The 15,000-nt window shown below is 39.4% G+C and overlaps 1 long non-coding RNA gene across 1 annotated transcript in view; it reads left to right on the top strand.

Annotated features, from left to right (window-relative positions):
* The window catches only part of LOC135222154 (uncharacterized), a 111,320-nt gene that overhangs the window by 42,839 nt on the left and 53,481 nt on the right, over window positions 1-15,000 (top strand). The gene's annotated exons all lie outside the window — the stretch shown is intronic.

Raw genomic sequence — 15,000 nt, 5'->3', positions numbered from 1 at the left:
TCGAACCCTTCCCTGGCTTGTGAACTGAAGATGAACCCAGGGAAGGGTTCGAAAGCTTTTATAAAGTGCTTATAAATTAGACACAAACTTTCAACATTTTCATCATTGTGGACCCCTTAGAACAAATAATAATTTTTTTTTTTTTTTTTAAAAATAATAATAATAATAATAATAATAATAATAATAATAATAATAATAATAATAATATAATAATATGAAGGTAGGAGACCCTCTCTTAAACATGTTTTGTTAAAGATGATGGCAGCATCAGTGGAATTGATTTAAATATGGTCTTTTCAATTCTTCTTATTATTCTCTTCTCATCAGGGCTGATATTTGCTAATAGCTGGCCGATGTTCATATCTTGGTTAAAGAAATGTTTTCTAAAATACTAATTTATTGTTATGATAACAAAAGTTATTAACAATATTCTTAGTAATGGAATTCCAACGTTTCCAACCGTATCATCGGTTCATTTTCAAGGAAAGATGAGCGTGAACTGATTGGAATGGGTCGTTCGGCGGTATTTATTGTGTCCCAGGTGCTCTGTCTGGTGGGCGCTGCGTTTTCATTGGCTGAACAGAGGATTAAGTCCCTGAGTCAAGCCGTCTTGCAGAGGTGGAAGCTCGCACTGCTCTTCGCGTGCCGGGACGCTGGAGACTGGGAGCATAGTATTGGGCAGGGGCACCTGATTGGTCGTTCGATCGGCTCTATGGTGCCGGCGGGCAGCGCCCATACGTGCCACCGTCGGGAGAGGAAGTGATCTCTTGAGTGGTGTTAAGGCTGGGTCTCTCCTTCCCGATGTGTAGGGCCTCTAAGAGGCGGAGGCGACGGTGGTTCTGCTGCCTTATCGATAATACCAATTATTAGGAATAATGTCCTTCCGAGTTATCCTGGTATTGTGACGTTTTTGCATGATTATGGATGGCGCCTTCCTGAGCGTGGCAAGGATATCCTCTTGGAAAATCGCATCGTTGTCTACCAATGTAGGCGCGGGGCATTCCCGGACAGGGCATTTGTATTGGTAGACAACCTATGTGACTCGAGATGGAATTCACGATAGTGTATAAAGACCAGTAAAACAATCATTTATCTTTAGTTGTAAGAGAAATATTGTAAACATTATGCAGTGCAAGATGCGTAGATTATTATTATATATTTGTGTGGAATTGTTAGTTTATAGTATAATATTTCTTTATATTAAGTGTTTTTGAAGGGTTAATACGTTAAATGGTGGTTTAACTCTACGTAATCTTTAACAAGTAGTTAAGTATTGTCGTTGGTGAATGCGGGTCGCGCATGCGTGGATCGTCAGTCGTCTCCGACTGATTTGAGTCAAGAGTCCGGCAGTACCGGTTTAGTTGTTTAAGTGTGAAGCGGTCATCGTCGCCTTACGGTAGCTCAACATGCGAGGGGGGTAAAGGAATCAGCACAACTTCAGAGAAATAATATCATCATGTATTACAGCTAAGTCTAAGATTTATAAGTGTTTTAGGTGATAATATTGAAGGGCATGCATGCACGATAGATATTGTTACTGACAGGCATTTGTAAATGAATCATCTATCCTTCGGATCGTGGTATAGGAAATTACACAATGGTTTAAAGGTTAGTAATAAGTATTCCTGGTTAAATAATGGGTTGATACGATTATAAGATATGGTAATTTAGGACGTATTTTTAAACACAACGCAATTTCTCGATCTATTGAACAGAAAAGAATCCTTGAAAAATCTGTTCGTGAACCTGGTAATATGCGAACCAAATTAGGGTAAGTTTGGGTTTTCATATTTATTGAATATTTTATATGTTTACTATTTTTGATTCTTTTGAGTAAAGTATATAAATGGTGCCGTGACCAGGATTGATTATTTTTGTGGGTGATGATTGATAATTGGTAACTGATTGATAACTCATATATTTTAACTTTGATATTGGTGTTTATAGGCTAATAGGTGTACCAGTATTGCGCTTCGTGAGAAAGTGTTCGTTGCGTCGGGTTGTTATGGCTAGGATGGTATTGGCAATTTAGAAAACGTTGACGCCGTAACTTTATGCCGTAAATCATATGAGGAAAATTGTTGAGTAAGATATTATCGTTCCCTTTTGTAATTGCACTCTATTTGATTAATTGTATATCGATCGTAGTAGGAAATCGCGAGTGTGAAATTTAAATTAGTAATTTCGTTCTCTTTAGATTCATAAATGTTTAACGGCTATTAAACCATTTACAACGACGAAGGTTGAAACTTGTGGAAAAAAAAAAATGAACTTTTAAGTGATTGAAAATCATATATGCGTTGTACATTTTGAAATGATCAGTGTTAATCGTTGCCACTAAATTGAGAACCATTTAAAATATGAAATTTGATTTTCATTAGTTGTGATTTTTATTGAAATAATAATTTTGGAAAGTTGTTGAATTTGGTAATTCGTTAATAGTTGAAAGTGAAATTTTCGAGTTGTGTATTAGTGAGTTTGCGTCGACATTGATAATATTGTCGCACTGGCGACCATTTTTGTCAATGATCGGGCATTCATTGTTGGGTTAAGCTAGCTCTGGCATTAATTAAGAATAACGTAGTCGCACTGGCGGCCATCTTGTTAATGACCGAGCAGCTAAGTTGAAGTTTATTTAAACGAAAATTTTGTGGGAATTTAATCTAGTTGTGTTGTTGAAAATAATGAACATAATGCATTAAGTAATTATAAGGTAGTTCCTTCCTACACCCTTGCTTGGTCTATTTTTCTCCATTAGTGAAAACAGTTTGATGAATTATTAACAATGTTTGGACATAGAAACATCAGACGTAGGAATGTCTGACATATCAGATAATGAAAGTGAAGAAACAAAAAAACAACGCATAGTGCTGATCCTAGGACATTCTCAGGTAAGAAAAATGGGAAAATGCCTTTGATGAATAAATGAAGAAGAGGAAAACCTTCATTTTATAACAGCTCAAAAGGTGGTGCTACTTGTTATGATATCTCATCTGAAGAAGTAGAGGGGAGTGAAGCAGAGGCAGTTGTACTTTTTATAGGAAGTAATGATCTAGATAGTGAAGATGCTGAATCAACAAGTGATATTCGAAATAATATCATAGGACTAGTAAATGATATCTCCAATGTGGATGGAGTCAAGATAGTCTATATCGTCACTGTAGAACCCCGCACAAACCCTGAGATATGTAACCTATGATGAATATCGAAAAGGTCGAAATAGGTTGAACCAAGGTTACGTAAGTCAACTCAGTTATTATGTCATTGGTAAAGGTCTTACTGAAGAGGATCTAGGCAATGATGGAGTTCATTTGACTCAAGAAGCCTCTGAAACACTAGCAAAAAAGATATATGAAAGAGTCAGCAGTGATGCTGATTCAGGAGAATGGTAATAACACAAGTGGACCAAGTGGGGTGGGGATGAGGGACTACGCATCTTGCATTGCATTAATTATAAGCTGTATATAATTATTGTGATAAGTTCTGAAGTGAATTTCTCTTAAGTGTGTTGATTAATTGCATTTAATGGGGTGGTTATATATATATTAAATTTAAAATTTAAGCTGAAATTGTGAATATTTTGTATTTTGTTATAAACAGTTGTTGGATGAAATTGTTGAAAGTCTGGAAAGGTTTGTTGGTTTTAGCTGGTTTGATAATTATCATTGGAAAATGGCAGAAATTGTTCCTTAGTGCAAGAACACCTAAAGTGCTATAGAATGTAAATGGAAGTTCATACCAGCCAGAGCACTTGGTTTGGCGCTATATGGGAAAGATTGATTGGTCTTCTGAAAAACATGTCTGAAAAAAAGGTAATAGGTCAGCCTGTTTCTCAGTTTTGGTGAACTTTCCTGTGTTGTGACTGAACTGAAGCAATTATTAATGACAGACCCTTAAGTTGTACACCGGGAGAATTAGATCATTTGGATATTCTGACGCCCAATCATTTGATTTTAGGACGTAGATTGAGATCTTTCCCTAGGGAAGTCATAGATTGGAAAGATGAAGCTAAGGACCCTCTGTGGATGGAGAAAAATAAGGATGTTGGAAAGCGATTTGTGTACATTACCAAAAAAATAAAAAATGTGATGACCTGTGGAAAGGTGGGAGAGAGAATATTTAACTTCTCTCCGAGAAACTCATCGGGTGGGAAAACAGACACGAATCTTGCCCAAAATGGGATGATTGGTGTTGATACACGATGAAGGACCAAGAAGTCGTTGGAAACTCGGTCAAATTGTCAAATTACATGTGGGACCGGATGATGTCTTGCGCGTGGTTACTTTAAAAAAACCCCACAAGGTCAAGTGATGAGACCTGTTGTCAAGCTATATCCTTTAGAATTATGGCAAGAGACTGATGTTGTCATATCTGAGAAAACTGATGATAAAGCACCCGACCGAACAGGAAACGGCACCAGGCGGCTACTGAGGCCAGAAGAGCCCTCAATTCAAGCAGGTTACAATTATAACTGTAAATATTGCTTTTGTTTTGCTGGGAGTGTATCGTGACTCGAGATGGAATCACGATAGTGTATAAAGACCAGTAAACAATCATTTATCTTTAGTTTGTAAGAGAAAATAATTTGTAAACATTATGCAGTGCAAGATGCGTAGATTATTATTATATATATTGTGGTGGAATTGTTAGTTATAGTATAATATTTCTTTATATTAGTGTTTTGAAGGGTTAAATACGTTAAATGGTTTGGTTTAACTCTACGTAATCTTTAACAAGTAGTTAAGTATTGTCGTTGGTGAATGCGGGTCGCGCATGCGTGATCGTCAGTCGTCTCCGACTGATTTGAGTCAAGAGTCCGGCAGTACCGGTTTAGTTTGTTTAAGTGTGAAAGGTCATCGTCGCCTTACGGTAGCTCAACATCGAGGGGGGTAAAGGAATCAGCACAACTTCAGAGAAATAATATTCATCATGTATTACAGCTAAGTCTAAGAATTTATAAGTGTTTTAGGTGTAATATTGAAGGGCATGCATGCACGATAGATATTGTTTACTGACAGGCATTTGTAAATGAATCAGGCTATCCGTTCGGATCGTGGTATAGGAAATTACACAATGGTTTAAAGGTTAGTAAATAAGTATATCTATTCCTGGTTAAATAATGGGTTGAATACGATTTATAAGATATGGTAATTTAGGACGTATTTTTAAACACAACGCAATTTCTCCGATCTATTGAACAGAAAAGAATCCTTGAAAAATCTGTTCGTGAACCTGGTAATATGCGAACCAAATTAGGGTAAGTTTGGGTTTTCATATTTATTGAATATTTTATATGTTTACTATTTTTGATTCTTTTGAGTAAAGATAACAACGTTAGTTTTCTTAGAGGGTCCTGCATCACAGGGGCTGGGTTGTTTTTTCATAATCAGGCCACTGGTCTTCTTGCTTTTATAGTAAATGATCAATTTTACTTTTTTTCGCAGGGTCCGTGGGGGAGACATTCCTTTCGATGATGTTATGAAGGGCTCGTTCATCCTCTTTGTATTTCTTGTGAAATGCTCCCTTGTAAAGAGAGTGACGTCTTCAAGGGCGACGGGGCGAGGCTCCTGCTGGTACCACACTTATCGATGTTTCTGCGAATGGCTTTTTTCGATGTCCCGGTTGGAATACCCGTTGTTAATTAGAACTTGGGCAACACGTTCTAATTCAGTGTCGCTGTCCTTCCACGAAGAGCAGTGTGAGAGAGCTCTCTTGATGAAAGGCGCTGATTGCATACAGAGACGACTCCACGCCCCCATTAAACTATCCCTGAGCATGCCCTCCAAAAACTCCTTGAAATATGTACGAAAGGGCCCCTTTCTCCACCCACAGAGGCCATATGTACACGCAAAAAGACGGCGTAGCGATGGGTTCTCCCCTCGGAGGTACTTTTCGCGAACTTCTACATGGGTACTGTGGAACGTCGGGTATTCGCCACCATCGAGAAACCGTCTATGTACGTCCGATATATTGACGACACCTTCATCAGTGCCAACACGGTGGAAGAAATAGAGCGCCTGCGACAAGCCTTCCACGACCACAGCACTCAACTTCACCATCGAGCATTGCCGTGACCGTCGCCTCCCCTTCCTTGACGTTCTCGTCGGGCAACAAGAAGAACGCTTCGTAACACAAGTGTATACGAAACCCACGAACCTGGGCATGTGCCTGAACGGCGAGAGCGAGTGTCCAGAGAGATACAAACGCACTGCAATCAGCGCCTTCATCAAGAGAGCTCTCTCACACTGCTCTTCGTGAGGACACGCACACTGAATTAGAACGTGTTGCCCAATTCTAATTACAACGGGTATTCCAACCGGGACATCGAAAAAGCCATTCGCAGAAACATCGATAAGTGGTACCAGCAGGAGCCTCGCCCCGTCGCCCTTGAAGACGTCACTCTCTTTTACAAGGGAGCATTTCACAAGAATACAAAGAGGATGAACGAGCCCTTCGTAACATCATCGAAAGGAATGTCTCCCCACGGACCCTGCGAAAAAGTAAAATTGATCATTTACTATAAAAGCAAGAAGACCAGTGGCCTGATTATGAAAAACACCCCAGCCCTGTGATGCAGGACCCTCTCAAGAAAACTAACGTTGTCTACCACCTACAAATGCCCTGTCCGGGAATGCCCGGCGCCTACATTGGTATGACAACGATGCGATTTTCCAAGAGGATATCCTGCCACGCTCAGGAAGGCGCCATCCATAATCATGCAAAAAACGTCCACAATACCAGATAACTCGGAAGGACATTATTCCTAATATTGGGTATTATCGATAAGGCAGCAGACCACCGTCGCCTCCGCCTCTTAGAGGCCCTACACATCGGGAAGGAGAGACCCAGCCTTAACACCCCTCAAGAGACTTCACTCCTCCCGACGGTGGCACGTAGGGCGCTGCCCGCCGGCACCATAGAGCCGATCGAACGGACCAATCAGGTGCCCCTGCCCAATACTATTGCTCCAGTCTCCAGCGTCCGCACGCGAAGAGCAGTGCGAGCTTCCTCCTCTGCAAGACGGCTTGACTCAGGGACTTAATCCTCGTTCAGCCAATGAAAACGCAGCGCCCACCAGACAGAGCACTGGGACACAATAAATACCGCCGAACAGACCCCATTCCAATCAGTTCACGCTCACCTTTCCTTGAAATGAACCGATGATACGGTTGGAAACGTTGGAATTCCATTACTTAGATTTGTTAATCACTTTTGTTATCATAACAATAAATTAGTATTTTTAGAAAACATTTCCTTTAACCAAGATATGAACATCGGCCAGCTATTAGCAAATATCAGCCCTGATAGAGAGAATAATAAGAAGAATTGAAAAGACCATATATAAAATCAATTCCACTGATGCTGCCATCATCTTTAACAAATAATTAATAATAATAATAATACTAATAATAATAATAATAATCTTGGATAGTGTTCCTATGATTATGGGTACAATTTCCACTGGCATATCCCATATCCTTCTTATTTCTATTTTCAGATCTTGATACTTATCCATTTTTTCCCTATCTTCTCTTCAACTCTGGTGTCCCATGGTATTGCGACATCAATGAGTGATACTTTCTTCTTGATTTTGGTCTATTTGCACGTATCACCCTATCTGTTCTGATACCATAGTCCCAGAGGCTCTTTGACTGATCGTTTTCTATCACTCCTTCAGGTTGGTGCTCGTACCACTTATTACTGCAAGGTAACTGATGTTTCTTGCACAAGCTCCAGTGGAGGGCTTTTGCTACTGAATCATGCCTCTTTTTGTACTGGTTCTGTGCAAGTGCCGGACATTCGCTTGCTATGTGGTTTTTGGTTTCATTTTTCGTATTGCACTTCCTACATATGGGAGAGATGTTTTTCCCTCCATCGTTTTTTTGAACATATCTGGTTCTTAGGGCCTGATCTTGTGCCGCTGTTATCATTCCTTCAGTTTCCTTCTTTAGCTCTCCCCTCTGTAGCCATTGCCACGTGTCATCGCTGGCTAGTCCTTTAATCTGTCTCATGTATTGTCCGTTCATTGGTTTGTTGTGCCAGTCCTCTGTTCTGTTTGTCATTCTCCTGTCTCTTTATATTTCTGGGTCTTCGTTTACTTTTATTAGTCCTTCTTCCCATGCACTCTTTAGCCACTCATCTTCAATGGTTTTCAGATATTGCCCCAGTGCTCTGTTCTCGGTGTTGACGCAGTCCTCTATACTTAGTAGTCCTCTCCCTCCTTCCTTTCGTGTTATGTATAGTCTGTCCGTATTTGCTCTTAGGAGTAGTGCTTTGTGTATTGTCATATGTTTCCTGGATTTCTGATCTATGCTGTGGAGTTCTGCCTTCGTCCATTCAATTATTCCTGTGCTGTATCTGATTACTGGCACTGCCCATGTGTTTATGGCTTTTATCATATTTCCGGCGTTGAGTTTTGACTTGAGTATCGCCTTGAGTCTCTGTATATATTCTTTCCTGATCGTGTCCTTCATCTCTTGGTGTTTTATATCCCCTCCTTCCATTATTCCCAGGTATTTGTATCCAGTCTCATCTATGTGTTTGATGTTGCTCCCATCTGGTAGCTTTATCCCTTCAGTTCTTGTTACTTTGCCCTTTTGTATGTTGACTAAGTCGCATTTTTCTATTCCAAACTCCCTGAAAAGGAATCTAGAAAACTAGAGGCTGAAGTAGCTCCAGGGACTCATGCAGAAGAGTGTGATCCTAGAACGGCACATATAAGTAAGAAAAGTGATGGACTCCTAAGAGGCAGGATGCAACCCGGAACCCCACACTATAAATACCACCCAGTCGATTGGAGGACTGTGATAGAGCAAAAAAAAAAAATAATAATAATAACACTTTATTAAAAGTAATGGCTACTTCAGCAGCGTTACACTTGTAGAGATTCTTCACTATTTTCCGAATAGCGGCTTTTTCGTGCTACTTAAACACAGGCCCGTAGAGTGCCTAGAGGTCATGATCAAATACAGTCAAATTGGTTTAAATAGAGAAGTCTCTACAAGTGTAACGCTGCTGAAGTAGCCATTACTTTAATAAAGTATGCTTGAGAGAGGGTCTGCTTCCTAAGTACAATAATAATAATAATATAATAATAATAATAATAATAATAATAATAATAATAATAATATAATAATATAAAATAATAATAATAATATTAATAATAATAATCCAAAGAAACTGAAAATCACATGGTCAATAAAATGGGAAAGTAAATCCACAGTTATGTAAAAGCAGATATATATTTTAAGTAACAAAATCCTACGCATACTACTGTGGATGTACTTTCCCAACTTTCCCTAATAATAATAATAATAATAATAATAATAATAATAATAATAATAATAAGACGAGTTGGCTAAAGAGTGCATGGGAAGAAGGACTAATAAAAGTAGAACGAAGACCCAGAAATTATACAGAGACAGGAGAAAGACAGAAACGAACAGAGACTGGCACAACAAACCAATGCACGGACAATACATGAGACAGACTAAAGAACTAGCCAGCGATGACAATTGGCAATGGCTACAGAGGGGAGAGCTAAAGAAGGAAACTGAAGGAATGATAACGTCGGCACAAGATCAGGTCCCTAAGAACCAGATATGTTCAAAGTACGATAGACGGAAATAACATCTCTCCCATATGTAGGAAGTGCAATACGAAAAATGAAACCATAAACCACATAGCAAGTGAATGCCCGGCACTTGCACAGAACCAGTACAAAAAGAGGCATGATTCAGTGGCAAAAGCCCTCCACTGGAGCCTGTCAAGAAACATCAGCTACCTTGCAGTAATAAGTGGTACGAGCACCAACCTGAAGGAGTGATAGAAAACGATCAGGCAAAGATCCTCTGGTACTATGGTATCAGACGGATAGGGTGATACGTGCAAACAGACCAGACGTGACGTTGATTGACAAAGTCAAGAAGAAAGTATCACTCATTGATGTCGCAATACCATGGACACCAGAGTTGAAGAGAAAGAGGGAGGGAAAAATGGATAAGTATCAAGATCTGAAAATAGAATAAGAAGGATATGGATATGCCAGTGGAAATCGTACCCATAATCATAGGAGCACTAGGCACGATCCCAAGATCCCTGAAAAGGAATCTAGAAAACTAGAGGCTGAAGTAGCTCCAGGACTGATGCAGAAGAGTGTGATCCTAGAAACGACACATAGTAAGAAAAGTGATGGACTCCTAAGGAGGCAGGATGCAACCCGGAACCCCACACTATAAATACACCCACGTCGAATTGGAGGACTGTGATAGAGCAAAAAAAAAATAATAATGAATAATAATAATAATTAATAATAATAATAATAATAATAATAATAATAATAATAGTAATAATAATAATAATAATAATAATAATAAATATAAGAAGAAATGGAACAATAGAAGAAAATAAGGAAACTATGGAGATGCTACATCAGAAGCAACCCGACGGAGAGAGGATATAGAAGAAGATTGGTCAACATCTGGAATGAGAGGAATAACACCCCCCAAACAGAGCAGAGGCTGGCAGACCAAGTAAGGAACATAAAGAAAAAGAACTGGATCTCCCCAACAGAAAGAGAAGAACTGGAAAGGGAAATGTCACACGACAACGAATTACACGAAGACGAACTGAGAGACGATGCCACAGAAGACGTACAGGAGGATGAGGTATCAAACAACGCACAACACGAAGAAACACCCGACTGAGTAACAGAGAGGACGGAATGGGTAGAAAAGAAATTATTACAATGGAATGGAGTCAGATACAGAGAGAACAAAGATCCCCTCCATGAAAGCCTACAACACCAAGAAAAATTAAGGGTAGAAAACAAGTGAGGTCAATGAAATAATGGGCATAATACACACCACCAGTAATCACAGAACAAATGACTTGGTATATGCAGGAGCAAGATTAGTAGCAGAACTGATGGGGATTCGAACACCAACACCACCAGCACAACCAACCCAACAGAAACCAACACAGCAACCTCCTTGGAAAAGGCGCCTGGAAAAGCAAATCATGGTGATGAGATCTGACTTGAGTAAACTGAAAGAGATGGCAGAAAAAAAGGCTAAGAAGCAAGAAACAAGGAGGAACTCAACGAGAAATACAAAGTACAAGAGAGGGGACTAAACAACACAATAGAAGATGTAAAACAGAGGCTTAAGGCCAAAAGCACTATACGATCCAACGATACATGAACAGGAATAAGGATACCAACAGAACAAACTATTCGGAACTAACCAGAAAAGACTATACGGCCAACTAAGAGGGGAAGACAACCACCCAGAAATTCCTGAAGCCGAACCAAGTAAGAGACTCTGGGAAAACATATGGAGCAATCCGGTATCACACAACAAACACGCAACATGGCTCCAGGAAGTCAAGGAAGAAGAAACAGGGAGAATAAAACAAAGATTCACAGAGATCACGACAGACACAGTCAGACACCAACTAAAGAAAATGCCAAACTGGAAGCCCCAGGTCCCGATGAAGTCCATGGATACTGGCTCAAAAACTTCAAGGCTCTACACCCACGAATAGCAGAACAACTCCAGCATTGGTATCTCAAATCACCATCAACCCAAAATGGATGACCACAGGAAGAACATCCTTAGTAACAAAAAAGACAAGAGTAAGGGAAATATAGCCAGTAACTACAGGCCTATCTGCCTACCAAATAATGTGGAAGTTACTAACAGGTATCATCAGTGAAAGGCTATACAACTACCTAGAGGAACAAACACACCATCCCCCAACAACAAGAAAGGCTGCAGAAGGAAGTGTAGGGGCACAAAAGACCAGCTCCTGATAGACAAAATGGTAATGAAGAACAGTAGGAGAAGGAAAACCAACCTAAGCATGGCATGGATAGAACTATAAGAAAGCCTTCGACATGATACCACACACATGGCTAATAGATGCCTGAAAATATATGGGGCGAGGAAAACACCATCAGCTTCCTCAAAACAATTACAATGCGCAACTGAATACAATACTTACAAGCTCTGGAATAAGACTAGCAGAGGTTAATTATCAGGAGAGGGATCTTCCAAGGCGACTCACTGTCCCCACTACTCTTCGTAGTAGCCATGATTCCCATGACGAAAGTACTACAGAAGATGGATGCCGGGTACCCAACTCAAGAAAAGAGGCAACAGAATCAACCATCTGATGTTCATGGACGACATCAAGCTGTATGCTAAGAGCATCAAGGAAATAGATACCTGATCCGACTGTAAGGATTGTATCTGGGGACATCACAGGATGGAGTTTGGAATAGAAAAATGCGCCTTAGTCCACATACATAAAGGCAAAGTAACGAGAACTGAAGCATAAAGCTACCAGATGAGCAACATCAAACACATAGATGAGACAGGATACAAATACCAGGGAATAATGGAAGGAGGAGATATCAAAACACCAAGATATGAAGGACACGATCAGGAAAGAAAAATATATGCAGAGACTCAAGGCGATACTCAAGTCAAAACTCAACGCCGGAAATATGATAAAAGCCATAAACACATGGGCAGTGCCAGTAATCAGATACAGCGCAGGAATTAAGTGGAATGGCGAAGGCAGAACTCCGCAGCATAGATCAGAAAACCCAGGAAAAACATATGACAATACACAAAACACTACACCCAAGAGCAAATACGGACAGACTATACATAACACGAAAGGAAGGAGGAGAGGACTACTTAAGTATAGAGGACTGCGTTCAACATCGAAAACAGAGCACTGGGGCAATATCTGAAAACCAGTGAAGACGAGTGAAGAGTGCATGGGAAGAAGGACTAATAAAAGTAGACGAAGACCCAGAAATACACAGAGACAGGAGAAGGACAGACAGAACAGAGGACTGACACAACAAACCAATGCACGGACAATACATGAGACAGACTAAAGAACTAGCCAGCGATGACAATTGGCAATGGCTACAGAGGGGAGAGCTAAAGAAGGAAACTGAAGGAATGATAACAGCGGCACAAGATCAGGCCCTAAGAACCAGATATGTTCAAAAAACGATAGACGGAATAACATCTCTCCCATATGTAGGTAAGTGCAATACGAAAATGAAACATGAATAAACCACATGCAAGCGAATGCCCAGCACTTGCACAGAACCAGTACAAAAGAGGCATGATTCAGTGGCGAAAAGCCCTCCACTGGAGGCCTGTCAAGAAAACATCAGCTACCTTGCAGTAATAAGTGGTACGAGCACCAACCTGAGGGAGTGATAGAAAACGATCTTGCAAAGATCCTCTGGGACTATGGTATCAGAACGGATAGGGTGATACGTGCAAATAGACCAGCCGTGACGTTGATTGACAAAGTCAAGAAGAAAGCATCACTCATGATGTCGCAATACCATGGGACACCAGAGTTGAAGAGAAAGAGAGGGAAAAAAAGGAATGGATAAGTATCAAGATCTGAAAATAGAAATAAGAAGGATATGGGATATGCCAGTGGAAATCGTACCCATCATCATAGGAGCACTAGGCACGATCCCAAGATCCCTGAAAAGGAATCTAGAAAAACTAGACGCTGAAGTAGCCCCAGGACTCATGCAGAAGAGTGTGATCCTAGAAACGGCACACATAGTAAGAAAAGTGATGGACTCCTAAGGAGGCAGGATGCAACCCGGAACCCCACACTATAAATACCACCCAGTCGAATTGGAGGACTGTGATAGAGCAAAAAAAAAAAAAAAAAAAAAATAATAATAATAATAATAATTTTGCCTAGTGTGGCTACATATACAGTTATAGAACATGATTTCTGTGGTAACCACAACAGCAATTTGCAGGTAGAGCTATAGCAGTTCATTGACAGGATTTATGTTTGTACACGAAACAAGATGCAAATCATATTTTGACAATATCTGTTCAGTGCACAACTAGTGGTGGAAAATGTATCTCTGTCGGGGTATCGTAACGTACAGAACAATATTCATTACGGGATTTTCCTTTCCCTTATTCATGAGGCATCACGGATGCCCATTAACTGCCATTAGCTGTTGTCAACTGCTGTTCACTGGCATTTTTTTTCTCACCTGCATGAAATTCCATGGCCGCAGGAGCATTGGTTTTGATTTGTTAACTTTTTTCGTGTTTATTTATTATTATGATACAGTAGATGAAACCTATTTATATGGAACAAGCACAGCATAGGGGCGCTTGAGTTGTTAGCTTTTTTCATGTTATTATTATTATTATTATTATTATTATTATTATTATTATTATTATTATTATTATTATTATTATTATTATTATTATTATTATTCAGAAGATGAAACCTATGCATATGGAACAAGACCACCAGGGGCCAATAATTTGAAATTCAAACTTCCAAAGAATGTAAAGTGTTCATTAGGAAGAAGCAAAGGAAAGTAAAGGGAAATATAGAAAAAAAGAGATAAAATAGAAAAAAAGTAATTTAATGAATAGATAAAATGTATGGAAATGTTTTAATGCACAGCCAGGCACACATTCAACAATTCAGATCATTAGCAACTTCTTTAGTTAACTGAGTTGGTGGACATTTCTAATTCAAGGTGGGACAACTTACAATCCAAAATTGTCTGACAAATTACTTGATACACTGGTGTTACTCAGATGTGTTAAAATCCTTATTAATTATTTTTTCATAATTATTTTGATAATGAATTCTTTGCATCAGAATATCGGCTAATATCAGCGTTAAGACAATTTGCATTACTTTCTTAAAAATGTATATTTCAGCCTTCGTGATAAATATTAGAGTAATATTTTAATTTTAAGAAAAAGTACATATCAAATATGTTCTGTTGTAAAACGATGCGTGTATGTCAGGGCAGGCATTATACAAATTACGTAACCCTTAAAAGTTGAATTATAAGATAAAACTGATGGTTTTTCCATCTACTTACAAGTTTTTTTTTAAGGGTTGCTTCTTTGTGGTTCTTTCTAACTCAAATGAAATCGTTTTGCGCCAACGAACTTATTCACCCTCGCA

Source organism: Macrobrachium nipponense, chromosome 3, assembly GCF_015104395.2.
Source record: "Macrobrachium nipponense isolate FS-2020 chromosome 3, ASM1510439v2, whole genome shotgun sequence".
Lineage (NCBI taxonomy): Eukaryota > Metazoa > Arthropoda > Malacostraca > Decapoda > Palaemonidae > Macrobrachium > Macrobrachium nipponense.
The sequence above is the reverse complement of the archived record's forward strand: the minus strand, read 5'-3'. Positions and strand labels throughout refer to the sequence as shown.